Below are 9,873 nucleotides of genomic sequence, written 5' to 3'. Positions count from 1 at the left end.
TCAAGGCCCCAGGGGTGACGGGTGGATACATCGGGCTAGTGGGTTCCAGGCATTGCCTGTGTGAGCATCATCCCCTTCTCAGGTTTGCAGGCCCAGGCCTGGAGTGGAAAGATTCCTGTGAGAAAGGGCAGGCCTAGAAAACTCTCAGCTGGCAACAACACTGAACGTTACAGAGGCCAAGTTGATGTTCAGGACGCCAGCTGCTCTGCGGTGTTGAAGAGCAGAGAGCTCAGCCCAGCCACAACTAGGCCCGAAACAGAGATCGAGTCAGAACAAACAGATAAACAAAAGAGTTTGCTTGCTGGGAACTTGGCCTTCATGATTTTCTCCACTGTTTCCCTTTGGTTCTCCAATGAGAGCTGTTGGAGGTATGGCTAATAGTTCAATGACAGCAGACAATCCGCTTCAGTCTCTCAAAGCCTGGTCCCATCTTTGATCGAGGGGACTTCCCGTCCACTCTCCCAGGAGGCTGCAGGACCTTCTCCTCTCCAGCAGGGACAGCAGCCAGAGAGACTCATGCTGGAGAATTAGCTCCCACCCACAGGGACACCCAGCTGCTGACAGGCAAGGGCGAGAGAGATTCACTCCTTGATTGTCTTTATTAGCAAACTTCACATGAAGCGATTTTCATCGCCAAGTTAAAAGATTACAGAATCCTTTAAAATGTATAATTCATGCTCTAGGTCTACTAGAAAACTTGATAATAAGGAAGTTGCTAGCAGTTAAATGGCAAACCTTTCTTGTTTGATTTAGCTACAAGGAGCGAATGTCACTCTTGAGACACCTTTTGTATCCAAGGTTCAGCTTCTGTTCCCATCTCCCAGTTTCGCTGCCATTTTACTGTACTTGAGCCTTCTCTTTTAAGGAGTTCAGACCCCAACGTTTTATGCACTAAATCTTCATCTGTGCAGATGCGTCTCGCCTGCCGACTGTTCTGCCCGCGACACCGTTGTCAGTTGCTGTCTGGTCCCAGTTCCTGGAGGAGAAGCTGCTCTAAAGCCTCCCAAGGGAACACGCAGCACTGCTGGGCTGGGGCTTGCTGCTCACAAAGCAGGTGCAGGATTGCAGCCAAGCTTCATGTCCTCCTGGTGCAGGGGAGCTCAGTATTTCATGGGGCACCCACCCCTTTTCTGGGCAACACGTTCCAGTGTCTCACCACCCCAGTGTAAAAAGTGCCTTCCTTCTCTCTGGTCTGAGCCTGCCCCGTTTTCTTTGAAGACCGTTGCTCCCGGTGCTGTGGCAGCAGGCCCTGCTAAAAAGGCCGTCACCCGTTTTTCTCTGGAGGCTCCTTCAGGCATCGCCAGCTGCTGGCAAGGGAGAGGAGCGCTGTGCAGCAAGGCCTTGCCAGAGGGCAAGCTGAGGGTGCTCCAGCTGGAGTGCAAGTCTTGACTTGCTGCTGCAGGCAGAGCTGGCCGGGGGCTGAGGGGCGGCAGGGGCTGGGGTGGTTGTGCCCAGGGAGCCCTTCCCCCCAGCCCTCAGCAGGATGGAGCTGCAGGAGCAGCCAGGGCTGCTGGAGGCCCCACTGTGGCCCCAGGGCCTTGGAGCGGAGCTGCCGGGGGTGGGCGCAGACATGGACAAGGTGGTTCTCCCTCCCTCTGCAGAAACACCAGGTGCCCTGTCCTGCAGAGCGTGGCCTTCCCACAGCTGCCCCCACTGCCTTCTGCCATGAGGTGCCAGCCCTTGGATCTGCCCAGAGCAGACGGGGACTGGGGCGCCGAAAGATGTCAGCAAGGGGGGCTCTGGCCGCCCCCCCATGTTCCCCAGGGGGGCTCTGGCTGCCCCTGACGTCACAAAGGGGGCTGTGGCTGCCCCTGACGTCACAAAGGGGGGTGTGGCTGCCTGCTGGACTATAAAAGGGGGCTCAGGCCCCGGGAGCAGCAGTCCACGAGCAGTGGGCACTGCAGTCTGGCAGCGTCTTGGCAGACTGCAACCGCAGCGGCTGACGCAGCAGGAGCGTTTGGGTTCCCCTTCCTGAGGAGCCAGGATCTCACTGGGATCCACATCCTGAGCCTCTGCTGGTCCCTGGGAGCACCAGACCTTGTGTCTTAGGGAGCAGCTCTGACAGCCCCAAGATGCTGGGACTGGCGATTCTTGGGCTGCAGCTCACCCTGATCACAGCCATCTTTGGGATCAGGGGGCTGCAGGTAGGTGACACTGCAGGGCAGCCCGCTGTGCTGTGGTGTGGAGTGGGCCTGGCTGGGCTGGGCTGGTGAGGTGTGGAGTGGCATGGGGGGGGTTGGCGTGGGGCTGGGAGCTGCTCCTGTCTCAGCCAGCTGCTCTGCATCCCTGCAGAAGTCATGGAGGAAGCTGGTGGGCAAGAAGAAGGGCAAGAAGAACAAGAGGAGAGCCAGGCTGGAGGAGCAGACGGGTGAGTGGCCCTGGCACTGAGCTCCCCACAGGCGGCCGGCACCCCACGGCAGCCCTGAGCCGGGGATGTGCTGGGGGCTGCCGGCCGCTCACTCTGTCTCCTCCCTCAGCAGCTTCTTCCCGCTCAAGCAGAGGAGAGAAGGAACCTCGGCTGTCCCAGAAAAGAAGGCGAGTGCTGGGGGAGAGCCCAGGTCCTGCCCCACACCCTCACCCCATGCCCTGAAGCTTTCTGTTCTGGGCAGCTCTGAGCCCCAGCCCAGGAGGGGGTGCTGCCCGAGGGCCCCAGAGGAGGGGCTGGGGTGCAGTGGGGTCTAACTCTTCTCCCCTTCTGCATGGCCAGCAGAAAGGTGTCCAGGAGGGAGCTGCCGACCGCACAGGCTTCCAGGCGCTCTGCTTCCTCCCTGCCCAGAACCCCGGTGGTTGGCGACCGTTCCCTGCCCTTGGGGAGTCCGGAGAGGCCAAACAAGGAGCTGCAGGCGCCCCTGGAATCCAGGGCCCTAACTGACACCGTGGCCCTTGCACGGGCATGTGAGCCCTGTTCCCCGGGCTCCCTCTTATGGAGCAGCTCTTCCAGGGACTCTTCCACACGGGAGCTGCTGGTGACAAGCCAGCCGGAGCAGGTGCCCAGGTACTGGGTGCAGGCGAGGGCACAGAGCCCCATGGATGTGCAGATGTCCCCCAGCAGCCCCCCAGCCGTGGCCTCAACCACCCGGAAGGGCATTCCTGCATCCTACGGAGCCCTCAGAGCTGCACGCACGTGGACCAAGCCAATGACCAAGCAGCTGGAGGTGGACGTGGCCAAGAGCCAAGGGACACTGGGGGCCCCTCGTGGGATCCTCCCTGGAGGGCCCTCCTTCCCCCCCAGCAGGATGGAGGGGCGGAGGTACCAGGAGGTGCAGCAGGACAGGCTGCAGCCCCAGGGCCCCAGCCCCAAGCGGTCGAGGAGCAGGCGCCTGCGGGAGGGCTGTGCCCGGCTGTGGCGCTGCCTGAAGGCCTGGGGGAGGCGTCTCTGCTGCTGCCTGCCCCCAGCTGTGGAGCAGTGATCCACGTGCCGTGGAGACCTCCCACACCCCCAGCCGGGCTGAGATGCTGCGACTGGTGATGCTTGTGGTGCAGCTCAGCCTGGTCTCCACATCCAGGGGGTGACGGGGCTCCGGGGAGGTGGCACTGCACCGTGCTGCACCGTGGTGTGGAGTGGGCTTGAGTGGGGTGGGCTGGGCTTGGGGAGGGGTGGTGTGGTGTGGAGTGGGCTTGGGTAGGGTAGGGTAGAGTGGGCTTGGGTGGGCTGGGGTGGAGTTGCACGGGGGGAGTTGGTGTGGGGCTGGGTTTTGCTCCCGTGTCACCCAGCTGCAGGGAATCCTGCAGAAGGCAAGGAAGAAGTGAAGGGTCAGCAGAAGGAGAGCCAGGCTGGAGGAGCAGACTGGTGAGTGGCCCTGGCACTGAGCTCCCCACAGGCGGCCGGCACCCCACGGCAGCCCTGAGCCGGGGATGTGCTGGGGGCTGCCGGCCGCTCACTCTGTCTCCTCTCTCAGCAGCTTCTCCCCTCAGGATGGAGGAGTGAAGGAACCCTGAGAAGCCTGGAGACCTGATGAGTGCTGGGGGAGAGCCCAGATCCTGCCCCAGCCCCTCACCCTGTGCCCTGAACCTTCCCGTTCTGGGCAGCCCTGCCTGCCGCCTGAGGAGGGGGTGCTCCCCGAGGGCCCCAACACAGGGGCCCGGGTGCAGTGGGCTCACTTTTCTCTCCTTCTCTGCAGGGCCACCCTGGAGGTATCAAGCAGAGAGGTGCGGACCAGCATGGACTCCCCAGACTCTATATCCTCCTTGCTCCTCCTCCCTGCTCTCCCTGTCCAGGATGTCAGACAGGGAGCTGCAGCCACCCTGGAGTCCCTGGCCTCCCTGCCAGCCCTGCCTAAGAGCAGCCCCTTTTTCATGGGCTCCCTGCCAGGGAAGAGCTCCCTCTGCTCCTGAACGGAGCCCTGGCCTGGAGTGATGGCAGAGCAGGCAGCGCTCCCCTGCTCCCCTGGAGTGCAGGGCTGGGAACATCTCCGAGTCACCCCTGTGAGGGACCAAGCCTCAGGGCCTGTTGTGGGGAGTGGTGTGGAAACAGGGCATTTGTTGCCCTGGAAGGAAACCAAAGGGCTCCCTGACAAAGGACTGCCTCACACCTGTGGCAATAATGGCCTGCAAATGCAGAGGAAAGAGGTAACAACAACAACAACAATTTGACATGGATGCAGGAGTGGAGGGGACAGAGGTCCGCTCCGATCACGTGTCTCAAGCAGCCTCACTCATCCTTGCCAAACTATTGCCTAAGCCCCACAGGCCTATACCAGGAGGAGCTGGGGTGCAGGGCTTTGGGAGCTTCACTGACGCCAACCCAAGCCTCCCTTGTTGGCTGGCCCAGTGCTGGACCCAGGACAGGTGATTTCTGTTACCTATCTCTATGACTTTTCTTCTCCTGTTCTCTGTCTCTCTCTCTTTTTTCCTTCCCAATATCATTAAGTAATACAAGGCCTACCACGGTTCTTTTCCTCAGGTTGTGCAGCTTGAACAGATCTGTTTTGTGACTTTGGTGATGTCAAGAATCAGTCTTCAAGATTGCACAGCCTGCGAGAGTAACTGAAGTGTCAGTCTTCCTTATCTAGTCTCAGTTAATTCAAATATTCTAATTCAGACCTCGAGTGTTGTTACACCTTGATCTGATCAAGCAGTGTCTGACAGTTCAGCGTGTTTCCTTTCTTTGCTTCACTGGCAGCACCTTGTGTTACCTCACAGCTTGGGGGTTGTGGGGGCTGAAAGGGGATGTTTTGGCTTTTGTAGGTCAAAGCCTGTAGGCTTTTTTTTTAATTTTTTTGGAAGTCAGGAATGGTATGCTTTCCCTGTTTGTCCATGGGAGGTCAATAAAGAATTCTGTTCTCAATTTCATTTGTGGTTTGCTTGTTTCTGTGAGTAGGGAAGGTGAAACTGGGACAGCACGTGTGCATATGGGAGTTCATTATGTGTTGAGAGTTCTTTTCCCTCGTTAGATTTGTGCTCAAACATGTTGTAAGGTGGAAGGTGGAATGAGTTGGTGATGGTGGGAAAATGATGGGGCCTACTTTGTCTCCAGGTTCCTACTGGCCCTAGAAAGCCAACTGCTTCCCATTGTCTGCAGGGCCCTCTTCCTGTCCTGTGAGCAGGTCACACACACCTGCTGGGAAGCAAAGCTGAGTTGGAGGCTGTGGTCTCCAAGCAAGCCCGCCATGCTGGTCTGTCAAGCCGGCCAGCTCATGCCTGCTGTGCTGTGAGCTGAGAAGGGCTCAGCTGGCTCTGTGCATCATGGAATGTTTTGTGTTGGAAAGGCCCTGGAGCAACAGTTTCCCCAGCTACGGAGAGGCCATGGAGTGCAGGAGTCGGAACGGCCTCGAGCCACAGCCCATCTCAAATGTTTAGAAATGAAATGTTTTCTTTGTCATAGGTTTCTGGGGTCATCTATCCATGGGGTGAGGAAGGTCATCCCGCTATGGCTGGCCAATTCTGTCTGAGAACAGACCCTTTTTCCTAGGAAAGCCTTTCTGGGCACCACCTGGCATGGCAGCTCAAGGAGGAGGTTGGGTGGGAGCTTGTCCATGTCCTCAGTACGGGTGGGATGTTGTGCTGCTCTTTCACTTAAAGCCACGACGGAGCTGCTTTCCTTTCCTCCTCCAACTGGTCCGTTCAGCAGGCAAACCAAACACAACCATCTCCAGGCCTGCTCTGCAGTAAACCACTGGACCAATGAATGACACTGCTCCATTTCCAGCTCAGCCTGTGAGGTCCCTCCTGACCCTTGTGGGCTGTTTCCAGCTCTCCTGTGGCTGGTTTGGCCAGCCCCAGCATCTCCTCCACCCCCACCCCTCCCCAGCTCCACCTGCAAAGCCACAGCTCAGGACTCTGTGGTATGAAAATGGGCACTGAGTGTGTAAAAGTTTGGAATCTTTAGTCCAGATGTGGAAAAGTCACCTGGGAGGCAGCAGCAGAGAGCCATTGGGGCAGGGCAAAGGTGGGACCTCAGATGGCCTTTTTCAAATTTGAACTTCTAATTTGAATTTCCCACATCCTTACCTTTTTGGTTATGATCTCAGGCTCGAACTCTTTTCCCTATTAAATAAAAAAATAAATAAACAAATAAATAGATAGATAAATAAATAAATAAAAAGATGATATTTGGTCCTCCTATGAAGCAGGTGAAAAGGGATAAAGCTAGATAAGTGTTTCTTGCCAATGATAGCTCAGGCTGTTTTGCTCCCAGGGAATGTTGTCCTCAAGTTTTCCATTACGTCTGCATATCCTGAGACAAGACTGCACCATCCATGCCATGGCTGCTCTCTGCCACTCTGCTCTGGGAGGTGAGAAGGGCTGCAGGCTTCAGTGGGTGTTTACCAACCTGAGGCCAGACTGAAATGTGGAGGTGATGGTTGTCCTTGGCTAACTCAGCTCAAGCCTTCTGCCCACCTTTTACCTTAGCTGTGATTCTACTCAGAACTCAGGACAAAGCATCTCCATACTCTCCCACAAAAGACGGAATGTTGTTCTGTCTTGTTCTGGAGGGGCTGGAAGAAGCTGATGTCCCTTCAGTCTGGCACGTGGAAGGTGTCTTCTCTTCAGCACTTTCCCCTCTTTCATGCTTCAGGTGGCACAGTGTCCCTTGAACTGCTGCAATGCAGCAACAACTTGGTTTCTAAGCACCTGGTGCTTTTCAAGGCCCCAGGGGTGACGGGTGGATACATCGGGCTAGTGGGTTCCAGGCATTGCCTGTGTGAGCATCATCCCCTTCTCAGGTTTGCAGGCCCAGGCCTGGAGTGGAAAGATTCCTGTGAGAAAGGGCAGGCCTAGAAAACTCTCAGCTGGCAACAACACTGAACGTTACAGAGGCCAAGTTGATGTTCAGGACGCCAGCTGCTCTGCGGTGTTGAAGAGCAGAGAGCTCAGCCCAGCCACAACTAGGCCCGAAACAGAGATCGAGTCAGAACAAACAGATAAACAAAAGAGTTTGCTTGCTGGGAACTTGGCCTTCATGATTTTCTCCACTGTTTCCCTTTGGTTCTCCAATGAGAGCTGTTGGAGGTATGGCTAATAGTTCAATGACAGCAGACAATCCGCTTGAGTCTCTCAAAGCCTGGTCCCATCTTTGATCGAGGGGACTTCCCGTCCACTCTCCCAGGAGGCTGCAGGACCTTCTCCTCTCCAGCAGGGACAGCAGCCAGAGAGACTCATGCTGGAGAATTAGCTCCCACCCACAGGGACACCCAGCTGCTGACAGGCAAGGGCGAGAGAGATTCACTCCTTGATTGTCTTTATTAGCAAACTTCACATGAAGCGATTTTCATCGCCAAGTTAAAAGATTACAGAATCCTTTAAAATGTATAATTCATGCTCTAGGTCTACTAGAAAACTTGATAATAAGGAAGTTGCTAGCAGTTAAATGGCAAACCTTTCTTGTTTGATTTAGCTACAAGGAGCGAATGTCACTCTTGAGACACCTTTTGTATCCAAGGTTCAGCTTCTGTTCCCATCTCCCAGTTTCGCTGCCATTTTACTGTACTTGAGCCTTCTCTTTTAAGGAGTTCAGACCCCAACGTTTTATGCACTAAATCTTCATCTGTGCAGATGCGTCTCGCCTGCCGACTGTTCTGCCCGCGACACCGTTGTCAGTTGCTGTCTGGTCCCAGTTCCTGGAGGAGAAGCTGCTCTAAAGCCTCCCAAGGGAACACGCAGCACTGCTGGGCTGGGGCTTGCTGCTCACAAAGCAGGTGCAGGATTGCAGCCAAGCTTCATGTCCTCCTGGTGCAGGGGAGCTCAGTATTTCATGGGGCACCCACCCCTTTTCTGGGCAACACGTTCCAGTGTCTCACCACCCCAGTGTAAAAAGTGCCTTCCTTCTCTCTGGTCTGAGCCTGCCCCGTTTTCTTTGAAGACCGTTGCTCCCGGTGCTGTGGCAGCAGGCCCTGCTAAAAAGGCCGTCACCCGTTTTTCTCTGGAGGCTCCTTCAGGCATCGCCAGCTGCTGGCAAGGGAGAGGAGCGCTGTGCAGCAAGGCCTTGCCAGAGGGCAAGCTGAGGGTGCTCCAGCTGGAGTGCAAGTCTTGACTTGCTGCTGCAGGCAGAGCTGGCCGGGGGGTGAGGGGCGGCAGGGGCTGGGGTGGTTGTGCCCAGGGAGCCCTTCCCCCCAGCCCTCAGCAGGATGGAGCTGCAGGAGCAGCCAGGGCTGCTGGAGGCCCCACTGTGGCCCCAGGGCCTTGGAGCGGAGCTGCCGGGGGTGGGCGCAGACATGGACAAGGTGGTTCTCCCTCGCTCTGCAGAAACACCAGGTGCCCTGTCCTGCAGAGCGTGGCCTTCCCACAGCTGCCCCCACTGCCTTCTGCCATGAGGTGCCAGCCCTTGGATCTGCCCAGAGCAGACGGGGACTGGGGCGCCGAAAGATGTCAGCAAGGGGGGCTCTGGCCGCCCCCCCATGTTCCCCAGGGGGGCTCTGGCTGCCCCTGACGTCACAAAGGGGGCTGTGGCTGCCCCTGACGTCACAAAGGGGGGTGTGGCTGCCTGCTGGACTATAAAAGGGGGCTCAGGCCCCGGGAGCAGCAGTCCACGAGCAGTGGGCACTGCAGTCTGGCAGCGTCTTGGCAGACTGCAACCGCAGCGGCTGACGCAGCAGGAGCGTTTGGGTTCCCCTTCCTGAGGAGCCAGGATCTCACTGGGATCCACATCCTGAGCCTCTGCTGGTCCCTGGGAGCACCAGACCTTGTGTCTTAGGGAGCAGCTCTGACAGCCCCAAGATGCTGGGACTGGCGATTCTTGGGCTGCAGCTCACCCTGATCACAGCCATCTTTGGGATCAGGGGGCTGCAGGTAGGTGACACTGCAGGGCAGCCCGCTGTGCTGTGGTGTGGAGTGGGCCTGGCTGGGCTGGGCTGGTGAGGTGTGGAGTGGCATGGGGGGGGTTGGCGTGGGGCTGGGAGCTGCTCCTGTCTCAGCCAGCTGCTCTGCATCCCTGCAGAAGTCATGGAGGAAGCTGGTGGGCAAGAAGAAGGGCAAGAAGAACAAGAGGAGAGCCAGGCTGGAGGAGCAGAGTGGTGAGTGGCCCTGGCACTGAGCTCCCCACAGGCGGCCGGCACCCCACGGCAGCCCTGAGCCGGGGATGTGCTGGGGGCTGCCGGCCGCTCACTCTGTCTCCTCCCTCAGCAGCTTCTTCCCGCTCAAGCAGAGGAGAGAAGAAACGTGTGCTGACCAGGAGAAGGCGGTGAGTACAGGGGGAGAGCCCAGGTCCTGCCCCACACCCTCACCCCGTGCCCTGAAGCTTTCTGTTCTGGGCAGCTCTGAGCCCCAGCCCAGGAGGGGGTGCTGCCCGAGGGCCCCAGAGGAGGGGCTGGGGTGCAGTGGGGTCTAACTCTTCTCCCCTTCTGCATGGCCAGCAGAAAGGTGTCCAGGAGGGAGCTGCCGACCGCACAGGCTTCCAGGCGCTCTGCTTCCTCCCTGCCCAGAACCCCGGTGGTT

This window comes from Apus apus, chromosome 1 (assembly GCF_020740795.1).
Source record: "Apus apus isolate bApuApu2 chromosome 1, bApuApu2.pri.cur, whole genome shotgun sequence".
NCBI lineage: Eukaryota > Metazoa > Chordata > Aves > Apodiformes > Apodidae > Apus > Apus apus.
The sequence above is the reverse complement of the archived record's forward strand: the minus strand, read 5'-3'. Positions refer to the sequence as shown.